A 22,894-nucleotide genomic window follows, 5' to 3' on the forward strand; every position below is an offset into this window, starting at 1 on the left:
TACCGGAATGATCAATCATACGGAAACAGTAATCGGTATCATCAAGACAGAAATTATTCATACAGTAATAGAAATTCTTACTACAGAAATAACCAGGGTAGTAGATACAACAATAATTTCAGAAGTGACAGTCGAAATTATACAAGAAGTAGGTATGCAGACAGACAGGAAAACAGAAATTTTAATAACAGACACGACCAAGAATTTGCATCTAACAGACAGGAGGGACCTAATTGGCATCCTCCACGAGACAGAACTTCAGAGAGACAAGTGCAAATCGTAGAAATGGATCCGCGAAATGACGCGAATAATCAAAGACGTGACGCAAACAATCGACAATGACTAGCAGCTTCGGCTTCTGGCAGCAATATAGACGGTTCAGAAAGTAATGACACTACGACTTTACACTACATACGCCTGGAAGACATGAGAGACATTTTGTTAGACGAAAAGGAAAATAATGTAGACGCATTTTTACATCCTGTTATTGAAGTATGTGTGGGTAAGAATAAGTTCACTGCAGTTTTAGATTCTGGGAGCCCATTGAATGTCATTAGTGAATCAGTTTTTCGTATATGTGAAAGAACTATTGCCTGTCCTGTGTTACCTATTTCAAAAACTATAATTCGGGGGGCTATTTCTGGAAAAAGTGTAGAAGTTAAACAACAGACCAACTTAAATTTCATTTGTCAAGGATACGAATTTTCTGCTAATTTTATTATTGTTCCATTACTCAGTACACAAATTATATTAGGTATGGAGTTTCTTAACGCACATAAGGCAATTTTGAACTTTAAAGAAGGAAGTGTGAATTTGACTGTTGCCGGAATGCCGAAATGTTTGAAATTTTTCGAGTGTTTAGCAAGATCTGAATCAGATACAAAATGTTTAAGGTTTCTTACTTCTGATGTTTTCGTGGAGCATTATGATGACAGTGTGTTTATTCATGACAATGACAATAGATACAGAGACGCGATGGATGATATAAGTAATAGCGAAGAACTAATTAATGAAAAGGTTAAGAAAGCTGAAGTGCCAGACGTTGCAAGAGAAGAGTTGCACCAAATTTTGACTTCAAATGCTACAGTGTTTAGTCATCACACAGGAACTATACAAGGCTTACAATATTTATTTAAAGTAAAAGAACACACACCATTTCGCGGGAAAACGTACGCTATTCCTTTGGCTTACAGAGACAAGGTTAAGAATGAACTTCAGTACATGTTAGATCAGGGCATTATTGAGCCTGCAGTCAGTCCTTATACTAGCCCATTACATGTTGTTCTTAAAAAGGATGGGTCAATTCGTTAGGTTCTGGATTCCAGACAGATAAATAATATCATCATTCCTGAAACTGACCGTCCAGAAAATTTAGATGAACTTCTTCAACATTTCCATGGAATTAAAGTTTTATCCACGATTGATATGCGCGCAAGTTTTTGGCAAATAGAACTCCACCCTGATTGTAGAAAATACACTGCCTTTTTAGCCTTTGGTAACTGTTACCAGTTTCGGAAATAACCGTTTGGACTTACTGTATCTTCAGCAGCATTCATTCGTAGCTTAAATGAAATTTTACCTGTTTATCTTCGTGACAATATTACTTCATATGTTGACGACATTCTTATTGCTAAACGTTCTTGGAGTGAGCACAACAAAATTTTGGATTCATTATTACGTATCTTTGCAAGAGTTGGCATTACAGTGAACTTAGAAAAATCTGAATTTGGTCGTTCTCAGGTGAAATTTCTCGGTCACATTATTTCTACAGAAGGTATTCTTCCTGATCCAGAAAAACTTGACGCTATTCGTAATTATGCCGTTCCTACCACAAAACGTGATGTTCGTAGTTTCTTTGGTGTCTGTAATTTTCTTAGACGCTTTGTTAAATTGGACGATTTGGCCACACCTCGTTTATGTCAACTATCTGGAAAGAAATCTAATTGGTGTTGGGATGAGGAAGCTCAGTCAGAATTTGAACAACTTCGTGATGCTTTAGTTGCTGCCCCACTTCTTTCACATCCGGATTTATCTAAAGATTTTTGTTTGGCAACGGACTCATCATACAAAGGGCTAGGTGCACATTTATTTCAAGAGACAGAAGAAAACGGCGTTGTAGTACAAAAGGCTATTGCATTTGGAAGTCGTGTTCTCTCTAAATCAGAAAAGAATTATTCGATTACGGAACTTGAAGCTTTGGCTGTTGTTTGAGCTTTTACAAAATTTCGCACATTTTTGTTTGGCAGACATACTAAGGTTTACACCGATCATCGAGCTCTGGAATTTCTTATGTCGACAAAATTAACTCATGGTAGATTGTCACGATGGGCGTTGTACCTACAGGAATTTGATTTTAGTATTGTTTACATACAGGGTTCTTCAAATATTGTTGCTGATGCTTTATCACGTGCACCTATGGGTTTGAAACAAAGTGCTGAAGAGGACTGCAAGGAAAACAATTATTGTTTGATCTATATTCAAGGTGTTGCGTTTGATAACTTTATTTCGTCTTCGCTCCAGGACATCGCTAAGGAGCAAAATAAGGATCCAGTCTGGAAGGACATTAAGGAGAAGTGGAAGAGAACGGAAAGCGTAGCGATTAGACAGCATTATTTAGTTCGCAATGACATTCATTTTAAACGAAAATCGGTCGACAACTCTGTTTGGTTAGTTTGTATTCCTGATGAGTGGGTTAATAAGCTGATTTGGTATACGCATTTCAGTTATGCACACTTTGGTCCCAGAAAATGCTTTCATAAATTACGAGAAAATTGCTACTTCAATAATATGGAAAAACGTATTCGATTTGTTCTTGCCAAATGCAAATTATGTCAAAAGGCTAAGCCGCCGACAGTTTCTCACAGAGCACCGTTGTTTCCCATCATTCCAGCAAAATTAAAGGACATGGCTGCAGTTGATTTGTTCGGTCCAGTGGTTCGATCTACTAATGGTTTTGCGTACATTTTCGTAGCAGTGGAGTTGACATCAAAATATGTGTGTTTTACACCGTTACGCAAAGCAACAGCTCGTTCAGTATCTAATGCTTTCATTAACCATTTTCTTAAAGAAGTGGGTCATGTTGATAAGGTTATATCAGATAATGGATCACAGTTTCGTTCTAAAATTTGGCTTCGTTCTCTACGGCGTCGTAAAATTAAACCAATCTTCATTTCACTTTTTCACCCTCAATCTAACGCTTCAGAGAGATGGATGAAGGAAATCAATAAATTGTGTCGTCTTTATTGTCATCAGAATCACAGAACGTGGGATCAGTATCTTCATATTTTTCAAAACATTCTGAATGAACTTCCTAATGACTCAACTTCTTTACCGCCTATACTGATATTAAAAAACAAAGCACCGACAAATCGCATATCTGAAATCGTTCCTTTTCCGCCTACACGGAAACTGCGGCATTCTGAAGTTGTCGACCTGGCTCTACAAAATATTGCATCTGCGGCTGCTAGAAGAGAGAAATCAGCTAAGCATCCTGGTCGTTTAAAATTCTTGTCAGTTGGTCAGAAGGTGTTAATTAAGTCTCATCGATTGTCTCACAAAGGAAAAGGCGTGTGTCGGAAATTTTTTCTGCTTTATAACGGTCCATATAGAATTCGCAAAATTATTCATGATAACACTGTCGAAGTAGAAACTCTTAAATCACGACGCTCTAAGGGAATACATCATATATCTAACGTTAAAATTTTTGTGGAATGATATACTTTTGAAAAATTTTTGTAGAATGACATACTTTTGAGAAACTAACAGTTGTATGTAAACACACGGAGAGTACAAGGATACCGCGCTGTGTTTTGGCGGCGGCATATACTCAAAGCAACAGTCAAGTCTGCGCGCCACACAAGGCAGTCGTTGACCGCAAACAATCACTTCCTACGTCACGCGCCTACAGCTGATCGAGCGCTCAGTGCGAATGCACTGACAGCCGTAAATAAATACACAGTCTAATTTCTCCGACTAAATTCAGTATAAAGCTATAGTGACTTGATGAATTCTGTTATTAACATTCACTATTTTTCAGGATTCGGTTCTATAAAATATTTAAGAACTTCAGGTAAATTCTGTGCGTGTCCGACGTTAAGACGACTTGCTATCGAGAAAATTTCAGGAAAAATGTCATTTCGAAGAAGAAAGTAATAAACTGAAAAGGTAATTATTAATTGAGTTTATTTTTCAGGTAACATATTTCCACTTAGGTACGTACTTTAGACGTAATTTGCTGCTCGCGATTACGTGATTCATACTTTGTGCTAATTACATGTTCAATGAAATTACTTGTGAAGCGACGTGCTTGCGTACGTTAACTGATTTTGACAATGATTATTAATGAACTGGATTGTTACTTGTGTATCTTATGCATCGCTTGGCTGCACTGCTTTTTCACTGATGTCATATTTTTAATTATGTGCCTGCTGTGCCTATTTATTTAAATTATAATTGTCACCTGATTAATTGTGCTGATGTGGTTAGGTATGTAAGTTATAATTTGTGATTTATCTGCTTGCGCCTTCATGTTTACTTATTAAGATACGATGCTAATGACCTGTTTAGTACGTAAGATATATGTTTACTGCTATGCGTATGGATTGCACATTTACACATTTCTGCTTGTTGTCATAACTATACTTTAATTTGGTATATAGCAATGCTGATGTACAGTATACGGACATGGAGTGTGGGTTACGATGTGGTATGGGTTACGGATTGTTCGCCTGGCGAAGCCTCGTTATAGAAATTGTGCTGCATCCACTTGTTGACATTCTGTTCACTACTGGTATATTTACTCGCTGTTGCTTGTTTTGCTTACGCTCAGTGCTTTATATTTTAACATAAGAAAATGAACTGCAGTAATTCGACGAGCGACTTTAGTACAAGAAACATCATAGAAGTCACATGAGCTGGAGGTTTTATGAAAGCTGTATAAATGTATGCCAATAGGAAGGAAGCTAACGACATGACATACCAACACAGTTATTACACTACATTTTTCGTGAGCAATTGAAATAGGAAGTAACACTTGACACAAGAAATACTCCACATGTTTGCTTTTGTTTGCCATAATTCTTGAAGTGGTGTACACACTGTGAAATATTAGGATCATTCACACTCCGTAATCGTACTTAATTACTGAGAGTTATTCGAACTAAGTCTGTTAGAGGTCATGTATGCATTCTTTGTTTGTAATTCATAATGAGTAGAAGATTTTGGTCAGATGGATTACACAGAGGTTGTGTGTTGACAATGTGTCTTCGGATTGTATGGGATGAGGAGGTTTGCATAAGGATTTTATCTGTACTCGATCGAGGAGACTGACTAGAGGAAAGAGTTGTTATGGAAGTGAAATGATACTGGCAATAAGGTTTATATGTATCGACGTATTGAAGAGGTATTATGGAGGTATTGAGATTATATGAAGTTGATTGGAGTTATGGTGTATAAGAGGTAAAATAAGTGAGGTGCATATTTTTTTTTTTTTTTGTTGGTCTATATGGAACAAGGAGGATGAAGATAGCAGACTAGAACACTAAAATGGAAGGAAGATTGTCTACACACACTTTGTTAAATCACTAAGCAGTATGTACTTTTTTTTTTTTTTTTGGAGAGAGGAAGTTGCATATCTTGGCACACTGACAGTTGTTCAGCAACCGTACATTTTGGTCTGGCTTGGCAAACATTGGTCTTGACATGATGACTATGACGTTGACTTAACTATTATTGACTGTTATACATTGCTGTCACTACTACTTGATACACATGATGAACATGAAATTTTGACAGAAGTGGATTCACACAGTTAACACTATCCAATTACACAGTAGTACTTAATGTGGATGAAAGATGAGTGAGTGTGTTTTGTGTGTTTTCCTTTCCTAATCCTACCCACCTATCTCCTAAATATTATTTTATTTGTTTGTAGTGGCTTGCACTGACACCCATAAATATTATAGGTTTACTGATGTTTGTGTATTTGTAATAGTAATATGACAATTATCTGATATCATTTGTGTGTTTGTTATGATTTGTATGTTCAGTGTAAGAGCATTGTAAAAGCATTTGTATGTGCATTCAAACTATTGTTCATGCTTGAACTGTCTGATTAGTGATGGTGAAATTATGGACTGTTACTTGCACTTTTTCTACGTGATTGGTGCCACTAGGACATGTTTCATTTCTGCTGATAAACTCTGATCAACAGTGTGATTAGTGATAGTGAATATTATGGACTGATGTCTGCACCTGCTCAATATTGCTGGGTGCCACTGATGACTGTATCTATTGAAATAATGTCACTTGTTGCTGTAGCACCTGTTCAACATTGTTGGGTGCCACTGATGGACTGCTTCTACTGAAATGATGTCACCTGTTGGAGTCTGCACCTACTCCACATTGCTGGGTGCCACTGATGGACTGCTTCTACTGAAATGATGTCACCTGTTGGAGTCTGCACCTACTCAACATTGCTGGGTGCCATTGATGGACTGCTTCTACTGAAATGATATCACCTGTTGGAGTCTGCACCTATTCAACATTGCTGGGTACCACAGATGGAACTGCTTCTACTGAAATGATGTTACTTCTTGCTGTCTGCACCTACTCAACATTGCTGGGTGCCACTGATGGACTGATTCTACTGAGATGATGTCACCTGTTGCTGTTTGCACCTACTCAACATTGCTGGGTGCCATTGATGAACTGCTTCTACTGAGAAATGTGACTTGTTGCTGTGTGTACCTCTTCAACATTGCTGGGTACCACAGATGGAACTGCTTCTACTGAAATGATGTTACTTCTTGCTGTCTGCACCTACTCAACATTGCTGGGTGCCACTGATGGACTGATTCTACTGAGATGATGTCACCTGTTGCTGTTTGCACCTACTCAACATTGCTGGGTGCCATTGATGAACTGCTTCTACTGAGAAATGTGACTTGTTGCTGTGTGTACCTCTTCAACATTGCTGGGTACCACAGATGGAACTGCTTCTACTGAAATGATGTTACTTCTTGCTGTCTGCACCTACTCAACATTGCTGGGTGCCACTGATGGACTGATTCTACTGAGATGATGTCACCTGTTGCTGTTTGCACCTACTCAACATTGCTGGGTGACATTGATGAACTGCTTCTACTGAGAAATGTGACTTGTTGCTGTGTGTACCTCTTCAACATTGCTGGGTACCACAGATGGAACTGCTTCTACTGAAATGATGTTACTTCTTGCTGTCTGCACCTACTCAACATTGCTGGGTGCCACTGATGGACTGATTCTACTGAGATGATGTCACCTGTTGCTGTTTGCACCTACTCAACATTGCTGGGTGCCATTGATGAACTGCTTCTACTGAGAAATGTGACTTGTTGCTGTGTGTACCTCTTCAACATTGCTGGGTACCACAGATGGAACTGCTTCTACTGAAATGATGTTACTTCTTGCTGTCTGCACCTACTCCACAATGCTGGGTGCCACAGATGGAGCTACTTCTATGGAAATGATGTCATTTGTCGGTGTCTGCACCTACTCAACAATGCTGGGTGCCATTGATGAACTGCTTCTACTGAGAAATGTGACTTGTTGCTGTGTGTACCTCTTCAACATTGCTGGGTGCCACTGATGGACTGCTTCTACTGAAATGATGTCACCTGATGGTGTCTGCACCTACTCAACATTGCTGGGTGCTACAGCTGGAACTGTCAACCACTTGTTATGAAAACATTTTATGTGAATATTTGTATAAACTGATTTTTTGTGTATTACTGTTTGTGAAAAGTTATAAGACTCTTACCTGCTCATATTCGTCATTGCTGACGCTATCGATTGAATTGTTTAACCACATGATATTTGTGTAAACTATTATGTAAAGTCATATGTATGAAAGAATTTGTATTCCTTACTGTATTTTATATATTAGGCTATTGTAAGGTCAGTGCAAAGCCAAAATTTTATCTAGTTATATGATACTTACGTATTAATATTATCTTTTATTTTTGTCTGTATTTTTTTTTTTGACGAATTTGGTGGTATTTTCACCACCAATGCTGGCAAAAATACCATCAAATTCTAGCCCGTGGAGGAAGGGCATATGAAAGGTGGCTACACTGAGCCACAGCGCCAGAAATCGCGCCAGAGAGTATTGTTCCGCCGCCTCCACTGGCAGTGATTATTGAGACGTAGCGGCAAGCAGTTCTTACCGAGAAGTTGTGGTGGACACTGCTTGTCGCTGAAGTTGGAGTGAGATGGGGTAGTAGTGAGTGTTTGTTCCATGTTTTATGCAGCTATTTGATGGGAGAGATAGCAGATGTTATTCTAATGGAGACATTGTAATGATCAGAGTGCATTTCGTCAATATAAATTAAGGTAACAAACTACTTTTATTTTTTTCTCTCATTATTTCAGTGACCTAAATAATGCATCATTACAGGTTCAGTCAACAAAGCATCTGCCTTGTGTTCTTGTATTAGAGTGTAATTTTGGTTTTCTTGCACAATTATAGTATTTCTAATTTTCTTTTATCACGCCAGTATAATTGGTATTTAAAAATTCTTGTCTTGTTGAAGAAGAACCGTGCCAGATGTGCGTTGAGTCATACTACCACATACAGAACAGCTACACTTGTGCTTTGTTGGTTTCGTAGGTTTTATAGTTGCTGGGGACTTAATTAATTAATTGTGTTAACGAAAATTTTCTTACATTCTTTGTTGTCATTCTAAGCAGTCAGATTGCGTACTAATACTAGTCAGGGCCAGCCGTTTACGAAATAGCGTAATCGGACATACAGCGACAGAAAATTAAAAAGTATTTGCATTGCATTCTTATATCTATATTTTAATTAAGCCCCCATGCAATTGTAATAGGAGACACAAATCAAAATTTGACACTGCAAGAAGGGAAAGGAAGTATTAAATAAACTGAAGAATACAAAGTCGAAATGAAGGTATCAGTTGGAAAATGGACGTTACAAATTCAATTGCAGATTGTATAGACTAAAAACAACTGTTATGGTATCGACATACCAAAAGGATATGAAAGAAGAGATTATCATAGAAAATTATGGAAGAAAGAAAAGAGGAAGACCGTTAACCACGTTGATTCAAGGAATTCAGACCTCTGTCAGAAGGAGAAATGCTCAATAAAATTTATGGAGGATGAAAATCAAATTTGATGTGTAATCTTGTGGTACATTATGAAATTGGTAACAAATTATTATTGGTATAGTTTTATAATACCTTTGGTATGTGTTGCTCCTGGTCACATGTAAGAGGGTGACTTAAGGCCCTAATCTGATCATGCTAATTAAGCACTAAATAAATAAATATACTGAAACTGAACTCCCCATCTACATCCCACTCACTACTTAATTGCTATGTCCTGAATTGTCTGTTAAAATGTCTGATATTGATGTACATCATGAACCCTTCACACCTGTGGCTTCCGCTGAATGCGAAGTATGCCAGTTGTGTAAGAGCTGGGAAACAGGTGCACAAGTTTTTCAAAAATTTAATCAACCGACAGGATGTGTTAATATGACTACAAGAAACCCGCGAACCAGATTATTCAATCTCCCACCGACAGCGAAAATAGTAATATACTGATGCAGTGTCAGGATGTAATATGCTGATAACACTGGCCTTTTCGTTGCAAGTGGGTCTTTTCTTTTGCAATGTCGGGAATATACCGTATACCTTGCACATGCGGAAAAGTTTATGTCGGAATGACTGGACGATCCATTAACACCAGGATCAAAGAGCATAAGCGACATTGCAGGTTGGGGCAGGTGGAGAAATCGGCCGTGGCAGAGCACGCACTGAATGAGACCGACCACGTAATAAAATTCCCCGACACGGAAGTTCTGTCTGTAGAGAAGCACTATCACACGCGCTTGTTCAGAGAAGCTGTAGAAATCCAAAAACACGCGAACAGTTTGAACAAGAAAGAGGAAAGCCTTAAGGTAAACGGATCCTGGCTTCCCGTACTGCAGCGAACGACCGTCGCAGGTAGCAAGAGGAGAAACGCACCGGAAATGAACGCGGAGAAGCCCTCGGACGTTGGCGCGCCAGGTACATATAGCCTGCGGCCGCGAGCTCGCCTCCATTTCACCACCGGCAATGGAGGGTGAAGCTTTGACAATGCCAGCCACTCGTGCTGGCGAAACGTCAGAAAAATCATTAGATGAACGTCGGCCGAAGAACCCGAGACAGAAGCCAATAGGCAGTTTGTCAACAAGTGGCCACGAAAGCCTTAATAATTTTGTTATACCATAAATATGTCACCGAGCTTCCGTCCAAGGTAACACTGTGCCAACCACGCGTCATCGACTCCACAGACACTGTCCAGCAAGACTCACTGACACTTTCATTTTCTGGAGGTGAGAAGACCATGAGAGGACCTGTGTACGGCATTTTATAGCCTCAGAGCTCGACTCTGCTGCCGTCTAGCAAGACTCCGACGAAAGTGTTGCCTAGAGACGCGACTTCGTTATCTTTGAATATCGACAGCGGACGGACGCAGACTGGAAAATGAAACTACCGATAACTGTCCACACACGCCTCCGGCTGGATCCTAGCAACTTCCACCGATGGTAACTACGACAGAAGACAACGTACAGCTTAGAATCAGCAGCAAAAAATCACAGAACACCACCACACTCATACTTTCATGGAAAGAATTTTAATACAGCATCCACCATGAACTAAGACATAAAGGAATGACAGACACTGGAGAAATCCGTAAATTTGTGCCTGACGGGAATTCGAACCCAAGTCTCCTTACTAGGCGGACGCACTGACCACTGCGCCATCCGGACACAACGGTCATAGAAACTGCACGGAGTACCGTAGAAGACCTCCCGTCACTCCTAAATTCTCAATTTATCCACGCACTACTAAAGTAGCGTTCCTTGCCCATCGTGCTCATTACTCACGGCATTTCGCTGATTCCCGCAAGAGTTCGAGCCTGGTGTGCATCAGCATAAGTGAGATCACTGGGTGTCCTCACCTTAATTATATACATGTGGTGTTCGTACTTTCGGACATGCCTGTAATTCCTTTGTGTCTTAGTTCATAGTGACTGCAGGATCAAAATCGTGTCTGTTCTTTGGGACATCCGAGAAAACAGGCACCACATACATGTAATTAAGGTCGGCAGGCCAATGATATGATGCACAGCAGTCTCGAACTCTTACGGGAATCGACGAGATGCCACGAGGAATGAGGATAATGGGCAAGGGGCACTAAATTATAGTTTGTGGATAAGTTGAGGATTTAGGTGTGACGGGAGGCGTGTCCGTGCAGTTGCGATAACCACTGTATCCAAATGACGCAGTGGTCAGCGCATCGGTCTAATAAGCAGGGGACCCGAATTGGAATACCGGTCCGGCACAACTTTTCAGCGTTCCCCATTGAAATAAATCAATTCCCACTTGCAGCCAGTGTCTGTAATTCATTTGTATGTTACGAGTCGCTGGGCCGCGTTATATTCCTCTTCTTCACTGCTCTAAGTTCCATCTCCCTGTTGGGATCTTTCTTCAACTGGATAGTGTACCTGGATATGTTACAACAATTTTTGATACCACAGATCAATGATAATGACGAAGAACGAAATGTTTACTTCATGCAACATGGTGCACCACCGTAGTACCTTACTGATTGTCGGGATGTTCTCAGTGACCGCTTTCCACGTCAATGGATTGTCCATGATGCGACAATTGCATGGCTCCCACCACGTTCTTCGGACCTGACACCACTCGATTTTTTTTTTATGGAGAGTCATCAAGGATATCGTGCTAGTAGCTCCTGTGCCGCGTTCTCTACCTGAACTTAGGGCAAGAATTTACGCCGCCACTGAGCAAGTTCCGCCTGCAAACCTACAGCGATTTTGGGAAGAAATTGATTTCCGATGGGATGTATGTAGGATAACCAACGGAAACCTCATGCAACATCTTTAGTTTAAGGTAAAAAAACTTGAAGCGTTTCTCAACAAAAATAACACTAAACCCAGCTCTATATCTTCTTTCGTTAAATTTATATGAATTTTTAAATTTTTAGTCCTTTTTGAAACACCTTGTAGTTGCGTAACTTCACGGAAGTTCTACGTACGTTATGGCACTAGCACTCCTAGAAAAAAGAATACTGCTGAGAAATATTGTAGCTACAGCCTAGGAGATTGTGTGCCACCACTGTCCAGGGCGTCTCCAAACACATCTTCGGCTGGTCACCGGGGCTCAGTCCAAAGTGGGACTCATCGCTGCAGACAATTCTAGTCCAGTCAATGAGATTCCAGGTCGAGTTTTAACCGTCGTCCTCCTGAATGCCAGTCCAGTTTGTTAACCAGTGAGCCACCTCGCTCGGTATGGGGCGCCATTTCTTTTCACGGTAGGTTCAACCGCGGCACTCTTACAGCACAGCGATACGTCAACGATACTCTACTCCCCGTTTTGTTGCCCTTCATGGCAAGCCATTTTGGGCTAACATTTCAGCAACATAACGCACGCTCACACAGGGAGAGAGTTCCTACTTCTTGTCTTCATGCTTACCAAACCTACCTTGTCCAATAAGGGCATCGGATCTCTTCCAAATTGAGAACGTTTGGAGCATTATGGGCAGGGCTATCCAACCAGCTCGGAATTATGACGATCTAACACGCCAGTCGGACATCCATTAACTCTGTCGGCCACTGTCTAATCAAAAAATGGTTCAAATGGCTCTGAGCACTATGCGACTTAACTTCTGAGGTCATCAGTCGCCTAGAACTTAGAACTAATTAAACCTAAGGATATCACACACATCCATGCCCGAGGCAAGATTCGAACCTGCGACCATAGCGGTCGCTCGGTTCCAGACTGTAGCGCCTAGAACTGCACGGCCACTCCGGCCGGCCACTGTCAAATCGAATAAGAGCTTGCTTAGGGGCCGGCGGTGGACCAACACGTTACTGGTTTGCTCAATTTGTGAAGCTCTTTCTCTTGAATGAACCATTCAGGTTTTTTTTTTAAATTGTAATCACCTGTTTGTCTGTACATGCACATCAGATCTACCGATTTCTGTCCCAATCAGACAACTCCTTCATGGTTCGTCGGTGTTTTTTTTTCTTTCCTCTTTTTTGCTTTGTTTTAGAGTGTACATAAGAAGACATTATCTTAATCACAGTTGAGACGTCATATGGTAGAAATGAAGTGATCTGCCAAGTAACATTACATTCACATCAGAATACTCGGCAAATCACCCTTAAGTGCTTGGCAGAGGGTTCATTGAACCACCTTCAAAACAACTGTCTATTATTCCAATCTCGAACGGCACGCGTAAAAAACTAACACCTATATCTTTCTGCGCGAGCTCTGATTTCCCTTATTTTATTATGATGATCATTTCTCTGTATGTAGGTGGGCGTCAACAAAATATCTTCGCATGCGGATGAGAAAGTTGATGATTGAAATTTCGTGAGAAGATCCCACTGCAGCGATAAACGTTTTTTGTTTTAATGATGTCTATCCCAAATCCGGTATCATGTCGTGGCACTCTCTCCCATATTTCTCGATAATACGAAATGTGCTGCTCTTCTTTGAGCTTTCTCGATGTTTTCCGTTAATCCTGTCAGGTAAGGCTTTCATACCACGCACTATGGCTCTAAAAGAGGACGGACAAGCAGTTTCATTAGTAGATCTTTTCTGCCAATAACTCGCAGTCTTTGGTTCGTCTTATCCATAACCTTTCGTATGTGTTCTTTCCAATTTAAGTTGTTCTTAATTGTAATTCCGAGGTATGTAGTTGAATTTAAGGCCTTTGGATTTGATTGATTTATCGTGTAGCCGAAGTTTAACAGATTCCTTTTGGCTCTCATGTGAAGGATTTCACACTTTCCATTATTTGGTGTCTATTGCCAATTTTCGCACCATACAGATTTCTTTTCTAAATCGTTTGGTGTGTTTTTTTTTTGTTCTTCTGATGACATTATTAGACGATAAAGACAGCATCATTTGCAAACAAACTAAGACGTCTCCTCAGATTGCCTCCTAAATTGTTTATATAGATAAGGAACATCAGAGAGCCTATAACACCACCTTGTGGAACGCCAGAAATCACTTCTGTAAACAACACCTTCAAAAAATGAGTGTAACAGTGCCAAGAATCTTACATGTAAATTAAAGGTAGAAGGCCCACACACATGAGTGCGATCCATGCAAATGATGAACTAATGTAAGCATATCTATGAAATATAGCATGACCTAGAATACTGGACAAGACCAACATTATCTAAAAATTTCATCTAAAAACGCCATCTTATAAGATGTTTCGCAAAAATCTAAGAGTTTCCAATTTTTTTGGTCAGTCTATTCGTTCAGGATAAGTTCTGGCTAGTTTCTAGGTGCATTGTAGATTTCGGTCTCTTCTAAATGCTTATGATGTCTTCCTTTCCAGTAGCTATAAGGAATTTCTAAGGGGTTTTGAACGTCATTCAACTTGTGTCTGGTCATCCGAATATGGCACCCAAAAGAAAATCTGCAGTTATCGCTGATGTTAAAGTCTTTTCGAGGTCTAATGGCAGAGCTTCTGCCTGTTTATCCCACATAAAAATTATTGGATTCTTAACAATTAAGTGCATAGGCCCTTGATTTTGGGTGGGATTTGGCATGCTGAATGTTGCTGCAGATCACTGCCCTACGTTGGTATCATGAGTCATCGGAAATAGCTTAGAATTTACGCGGGGGAGGGGGTGCGGCAACATTGTTCTGCAGACACCGGCTGGACTCCTGGAAGACACTGGATTACTCCGGCCTACGCGCCTACCCCCTCACTGGGACATCCATCTTGTATACCAGCAACCGGACACCTCTCTTTACAAAACCCGCGGATGAATAACGCACCCTCTTATTTATGGGCCCTGAATAACAAACGACAGGAGTAATTTTCCCCGAGCCCTGGATCTCTCAATAAAGGAAGACGAGCCAATTTGGAAGTTTCACACAATTAGTGGCGTCCGTGGCCGCTGAGGGTTACATATTTATTGTGAGAACGCCGGGACGCGCAAGTCGTGCCGTAGAGGAGAAGAGAGGGAGAGAGAGAGAGAGAAAGAGAGAGAGAGAGAGAGAGAGAGAGGACACACGCGGGGGAGGGAGAGGGCAGCCGAGTGTCTGGTCAGTGGTCTTCCGCGCTCAGGTTGCGCCCAACAGTGCTTTCTTGAAATAACGAGCCGATTATATATGTGCTCATTGTGCTAGCTGGCGTTTCTTCGGCCATGTGTCTTCGAAATGTATAAACGTCACAACAAATAAATAATGAAATAATAAATTTGTCTCATTATCACACCTGCCCACAGCGAGCCGGCAATTTATGTTATTAAGAGTGCGGTGCCCGCGGCTATCGGTACGTGAGCCGAGTGCGGCGGCGGCGGCGGCGGCGGCGGTACCTCACGGCGCCCTCTGACGCGTCTGCGGACCGCGGCGCGCCGACGAAATATGGCGCCGCCGATGGTATCTGTTTTAATTTTTATGGAGGCGAGCACAGCGCGTGGCGAATTAAGAGGGTCTGTCTTCACGGCTCGTAAATGACCGGCCGGCGACTTCATTAATCGCGGCCGGCCTACGACGGCCCGTGGGAAAGTTTACGAAAGAGTAATTAGCGTTCCGTTGACAACGAGCTGTTAGACGGAGACGCGGTTCGCTATCCACGAAATTAGCATACGCTGTCTGCAGTATAGGAATGCTTCGAGCGATCGTAATTCCTCCCACGATTCGCGTTTTAAGGATCTCCGTAATATATCACACAATTGTTTGGGTCCCCTGCAAAAAGAAAAAAAGACGAGGTGCTTGGCATCACGAATTAGTCGGCCATTAATCATTGTCTTTGACGCTAGAGCTGGTATAGCGCTGTAAAAATAAACGCATTGTACGCTCACTGAAAAGTCGCGGCTGTGATTGTATGCCTCGACTACAGATAACCTCGAGCTACAACTGTATTATAAAATATGAGAATGGACGTCAAAATGTTAGTTACACATCTTGTGACAGGCCGGTTAGCTTTTGTTGAATGCTGCACTGCGCTTAAAACTGACACAGACACATTACACTATTTTTCTACATAGTCACCATCAGTCTAGAAAAAAGTGTCAGAACGTTCTATCAATCGTTTAATTCCTCGGCAATACAAATCGCTCTTCGGTTCCATTCCGGAACCGCTGTGTGAATGTCCTCGTCTTCGGTAACATCTGCAGTTGTAGTGGATCACTACCTGTGTCGTCTTTGATCGATGTTCAAAAAATGGTTCAAATGGCTTTGAGCACTATGGGACTTAACATCTGAGGTCAGCAGTCCCCTAGAACTTAGAACTACTTAAACCTAACTAACCTAAGGACATCACGCACATCCATGCCCGAGGCAGGATTCGAACCTGCAACCGTATCGGTCGCGCGGTTCCAAACTGAAGCGCCTAGAACCGCTCGGCCACACCAGCCGGCTTTGATCGATGTCCATTATCTTCCTTGTCCATCAGCATTATCCTCGTCTGTGCGGCTTTGCTCATATTGTTGACATCATTTTACTACGGCTGGAAGCGACATGGCCTTTGGCCCATAAATGGACAGAAATTCTCGGTGAATCGGTGTGTACTTAGACCTTTCGCCCTCAAGAATAGTACTTTCCCTCGGACTTACACTTTGAAGTACATTTCCAGTGGCACATCATTTCAGTCGTAAACTTTGAGCCGTCTGCTACTCATACCAAAGCAAAACTGTGTACAGCGAATCCAGAACATATAGTGTCTTCCGACAATGGGCCACACTTGTTTTGTTGCGCACTAGCAGTACCGTCGGACGATTTGTGTAACATACGTTCTAAAGTCCTCTCGTATATGAGCATAGTTTGTTCACTTATTTTGCAGATAATTGCAGCAAAGCTATTATTTTATTAAAAAGAACGCTATTTTTTCTATTACGTAGCTGATGCATTTGAGCCAACTGTGTACAAATCAAACAAATTTCTGTAAACTTTAATTAGGGCGCTAGAAACGTTCAAGGTTTTAGGGATAGATCCAACATAGTGTACACACAGTTTCTGGTGTCACTGAGTGTTTGATGATATTTTCTATTAGGTTGTAGAATATACCCTTGCACTACCGTATACAAGACACCTCGGAATGCACAAACGAACGAGTTTCGGTGTGGCACACACAATGTGAACCGGAACTCTACCGACAACCTTTCAGAGACGTTTCAGAGATAGGTTTTGAGTTTTTTGTATGAGAAACCTGCTGTCTCTGGTGGCTCGCTACAGCGTAATTGCATTTTGTTTGTTTCTTGCCCTTCAACCTCTTCATCTCAGAGTAGCATTTACAACCCAATTCCCCGATTGTTTATTGTGTGTATTCCAATAGCTTTCTCTACCGTTTTCACCCTCTACAGTTCCCTCTAGTACAATGAAAGTTATTCCTCAGTGTCCTGTCACCCAGTTCCTTCTTCTGGTCGGTGTTTGGCCATACGTTCCTTTTTTCGCCGATTCTGTGGAGAACCTCCTCATTACTAATCTTGTCCAGTGATCCGCCTTGAGCTTATTGCAATTAATTAAAGAGAATTACATCAGACTCATTTCGCTTTTATTTATAAATCATCTTCCGTGCTTACAGTAACTGATATTAACAGCTGCTGCGGAAATGACCATGCAAACAAATATAATATCCAACTGACTTTCAACTTTCTTCTGTAACACCGCATCTCAAATGCTTCTGTTTTCTTCTGTTGAGGTTCCCTCATTGTCTTTGGATAACTACCACACAACGCTATACTACAAACGTACATTGTCATACAGTTTCTTTCTCAAATTAATATCTACGTTCGATAAAGATCTACGTTCGAGTAGACTTCTATTGGCCAGTAATGGCCTTCTTGCACGAGATAGTATGCTTCGTATGTCCTTGCTCCGTCCGTCGGTTTGTTTCTTAGGTAGCAGAATTCTTTAACTTCGTCTTCATCGTGAACATTAGTTACATTTCTGGTGCCCCTCATAGCACATTAGAATGTTGATTCCATTCAAAAGATCCTGCAATTTTCTTCACTTCCGCTGAGGATAGCAATGACACCAGCGAATCTTATCACTGATGTCATTGCACCCCCAATTTTAATTCCACATTTGAAGATTTCTTTTACTTCCGTCATAGATTCTTCGATGTACAGATTTAACAATATGGGCGAAAGGCTGCATGCATGTGTTACAACTTTATTAATCCGATCGCTTCGTTCTCTGTCTTCCAGTCTTGTTGTTCCCTCTTGGTTCTTGCACGTATTCTTTATTACCCGTCTTTTCCTGTAGCTTTCTCCTGTCTTTACCAGGCTTTCTAACGTTTCGTACAATTTTTCATTGGTCAACGCTTTTTCTAGTTTGACAGATCTCCCGAACGTGTTTTGATCTTTCTTCAGTCTTGCTTCTATTATGAAGCGCGACGTTAGGACTGCCTCTCTGGTGCCTTTACCTCTCCTAAAACTAAACTGATCGTCATCTAAGAGATCCTCGGTTTCCTTCTCCATTCTTCGGCATATTATTCTTGTCAGCAGTTAGGATGCATAAGCTGTTAAACTGATCGTGCGATAGTTCTCCCACTTATCAGCTCATTCTATGTTCGGTATTGTTGTTGTTGTTGTTGTGGTCTTCAGTCCTGAGACTGGTTTGATGCAGCTCTCCATGCTACTCTATCCTGTGCAAGCTTCTTCATCTCCCAGTATCTACTGCAACCTACATCCTTCTGAATCTGCTTAGTGTATTCATCTCTTGGTCTCCCTCTACGATTTTTACCCTCCACACTGCCCTCCAATGCTAAATTTGTGATCCCTTGATGCCTTGTTCGGTATTGTGTGGGTGATATTTTCTCGATATTCTATCGGTGTGTCGACAGATTCATATATTCTCACACCAACTTGCAATAGTTGTTTGATTGCCACTTCCCCTTTTTGCCATATTTGATCTCAGGTCTTCCAGAGCTATTTTAAATTTTTGTTTTAGTGCTGGATCACCTATCTCAGTCCCATCAACTCCCATTCCTTGTTCTAACACATCAGACAAGTCATCGCCGTCACAGAGCCCTTCAATGTCCTTTTTCCATCTAACTGCTCCCTCCACTGTGTTTTAAAGTGCATTCCCATCTCATTCTAAATGTTGCCGCTCTTGCTTTTAATTTCACCGAAAATTGTTTTCATTTTTCTGTATGCTGATCAGTACCTCCGACGATCACTTCCTTTTCTGTTTCTTCACATTTTCCCTGCAGCCATTTCGCTTTGGCTGTTCTGCTCTTCCTGTTTATTTTATTCCTAAATGATTTATATTTCTGAAGTGCTGCCTACCTCTGAAGGTTTTTTTTTTTAATTCCACCTTTCGTCGATCAGTTGATGAAGTTTAAGGAAATCGGCCGGAAGGATTTCCTCTGTTATTCAAGGTTTCTTCGCAGTTTCCTTCTTTGTACCTACGGTTGTATGACCAGCGTCTATGATTGTCCTTTTTAGTCTTGTCCATTCCTCCTGTACTGAACTGCCTATTCTGGTATTTCTTACCGCAGTATCCACATCCTTAGCAATTTCAAACAGGGTTCATCTTTCTTCAGTACTTCACTATCCTATATCTTCACTCTAATTCCTCGCGGCGATTCCCTTAAACTCCATCAGCTTTTCATAGCTACTAAATGGCAGTCTGAGGCGATATCTTCTCCTGGGTGCGCCTTAAAATCCAATAAGTGATTTCGGAATCTTTGTCTGACATGATGTAATCAAGTTGGTATCTTTCCGTGTCTCCGGAACTCTTCTAAGTGTACATTCTTCTCTTGTGACTCTTGAGCAGAGTATTCGATACTAATATTCAATGTTTATTGCAGAATTCTGTTAGTCTTTTTCTTCTGTCATTCCTACTGCCAAGTCCATATTCTCCCGTAAACTTTTCTTCTACAACTTCCCCTACAATCGCATTCAAATACCCCATGGTTATTAGATTGCCATCTCCCCACAAGTACTGAATTACCCATTCAATATCTGCATATACGTTCTCCATTTCTTCATCTTCTGCTTGCAACGTCGTCATATGTACCTGAAATACTGTTTGCGTATGTTTGCTGACAATTTTAGTTAAAAAAACCCTATCGCTGAACATTTCATAGCAACTCACTCGCTACCCTCTCTTCCTATTCATAAGGAATCCCAAAAACTAAACTAAACTCCGCCCGAACAGGCCATGAAGGCCCAACGGTACCGACCTGCCGCCGTGTCAACCTCAGACCACAGGCGTCACTGGATTCGGATATGGAGGGGCATGTGGTCAACACACCGCTCTCCCGGCCGTATGTCAATTTACGAGACCGGAGCCGCTACTTCTCAGTCTAGTATCTCCTCAGTTTGCCTCACAACGTGTGCACCCCGCTTGCCATCTCCCCCTTGATAGTCCCCTCCCGGAGAACCAAATGGGGGACTATCCCGGTGTCTTATTCCACTGGGGAGAACGTGACACGTTATCAACTGCAGGCCACATATAATGTCAATTCACAATATGTATCTTTAATGCAGTTTGTACCATTTCCTTCTGTATTCTCATGCCACTGATTATTGCTGATTCACCTGCCTTCCAGGGCAGATTCCCACCACAAGGGTAACACAGTGCTCTGAACCTCTAGCCGCTCCTACTTCCTCTTTGACTAGGCCCTTGGGACAATGGAGGTGACTTGTGATGCCGGAAGTTTTAGGCTGCCATCGCTGTCTTTCAGACATCTTAAGTAACTTGTTGTGGTAGAAGAGGACCTTCTTCATGAAAACTTACAAAGAATTTCTTCATGCAAATGAATAAAATAACATCTTCACAAGAAAAAAGTAAATAAATCCCGTCTTGGAAAACTAATAAGCATCATCATAAGAATCAAATACGTTATGAGAAATTACTCTGAAAGATAAAACAAGAGATAAATTTATCCTAAAAAGACAATAGACACTCCTCTTCAAGAAACAAGAACTTTTATTGAAAGAAAACAATAATTCTCTCTACAAGAGCAAGGAAAAAAACCTTGTATAAGAACTGGAGTCTACTTGGTTAAGAGAGGCTTCCAAAACTGTAGAATTTTTTTCTTGTTGCGAGCTAACATCCGACAGATGTTCGGGCTCACAAGCTGTTCCTCTTCGTCGAAACGTCTTGGTTCAAACTCTTCTAGCGGTTGAACCGCACGTGTCGCATTACACGCCCTAAATTAGACAATTGTGACCCGTTGGTTAAATTTTTTGGCTGATGGCACGTTCGCGAAATTGTATGAAACAAAGTTAATGAACATATAATAACAATAATAATAATATCGGGAACTAAATTAACGACCCATAAATGATGAAGGCCACACAGTTGCGATTTGGTTAGAATAATGTTTATTCAGAAATAAAACTAATAGCGAAAGTAGTCGTATTTTGAATTACTATTGCACTCGAGCGCATATCCATCTCACAATCTCATCGCGAAACACTCCTCTTCGGTATTTACACGAAAAGTTAGAGTTCACACTAGGCGCGAAATTTTCTAAGTCCCTTCCCAGCGTCTGGACCAGCACTGTTCCTCTGCCCGTCCGCCGCCGCCTATCCCACGTGCCGAATATCCTCCCTCAACTGACTAGGGTAGTTCTCTTCCCTGAAGCCGTCCATCTGATTGGCTACAGCTTATTCTACATTACTTTACACTTTAACATATTTAAATAATTAAAGCGTGACCACTTTCAGGTTCGAAATAGAGCAACAATAATATCCATTACATAATAAACGTTAAATTCTTTGCTATTTTGTCTAAAACTGACATGGTGAGACCGTGGCTGTGTTCAATTAATGTAGGTTAATTCTTACAAAGAAGAAAACAGCAACCAGCCACTATTAATACAGCTATTTACTAAGGTAAATAGCGCCGTTACCGGTTTTGAACTGGCAAGTTCATCAAACGGCTGTTCATATGATTTTCAAGATACACTTTACATTATCGTCCGTTTTAAATTTTTATTATTCCACTGTGGCGAAGTATTTTTGGTGTGTTGTTGCCGTCGAAAATTCCACGCGATTTTGTTGCGAAGTTTCAGGATTCTATTTTTTGCACATTCCTAAATATATCCAGCACTGTGATGTTCAAGTTACGTAAGTGCTGGATATATTTAGGCATATGCGAAAAATACAATCCTGCAACTTCGCAATAAAATAGCGCGGAATAGTTCGTTCTAGGATGCACGATTTGTTTTGGATATGTGGGAATTGTTTTGAAGACTCTTCTGTATAATACTGCTTTGAGGAGGCGTAATCTGTCGTCACCGTTATAGCTGGCATCTGCGTAGTGTTACCTGACGCCGGCCTGTGTGGCCGAGCGGTTCTAGACGCTTAAGTCTGGAACCGCGCGACCGCTACGGTCGCAGGTTCGAATCCCGCCTCGGGCATGGATGTGTGTGGTGTCCTCAGGTTAGTTAGGTTTAAGTAGTTCTAAGTTCTAGGGGACTGATGACCTCAGATGTTAAGTCCCATAGTGCTCAGAGCCATTTGTTACCTGACATGTAAAATGGGGGCTTCTGCTGGGGGCGAAATGTCTGCGGGTGTATAGTGAAACATCACGGAATTTGTTCTTTCTTAAACGATACGATACTTCTGTCCTTTACGAACATGATGCGAAAATAAATCTACGCGCTTCCTAGACAAGTTTCTCCGACTATGGTATGTGTTGCTGTAATCTGGAAGGATACTTCAAGGATATTTGCTGACCATATAGTCTAATCCTCGGCTGACAAGATCTGCTTTGATGTTTGATATGTTGCCGGACAGATGGATGCTGTTTTTGGAACTTGGATAGGACACACATACCGGTATTAATGAAGTGCGCTGTATGTAAACACCACATTAAGCGCATTCTAATTTGCCA

Source organism: Schistocerca cancellata, chromosome 8 (assembly GCF_023864275.1).
Source record: "Schistocerca cancellata isolate TAMUIC-IGC-003103 chromosome 8, iqSchCanc2.1, whole genome shotgun sequence".
Classification (NCBI taxonomy): Eukaryota; Metazoa; Arthropoda; class Insecta; order Orthoptera; family Acrididae; genus Schistocerca; species Schistocerca cancellata.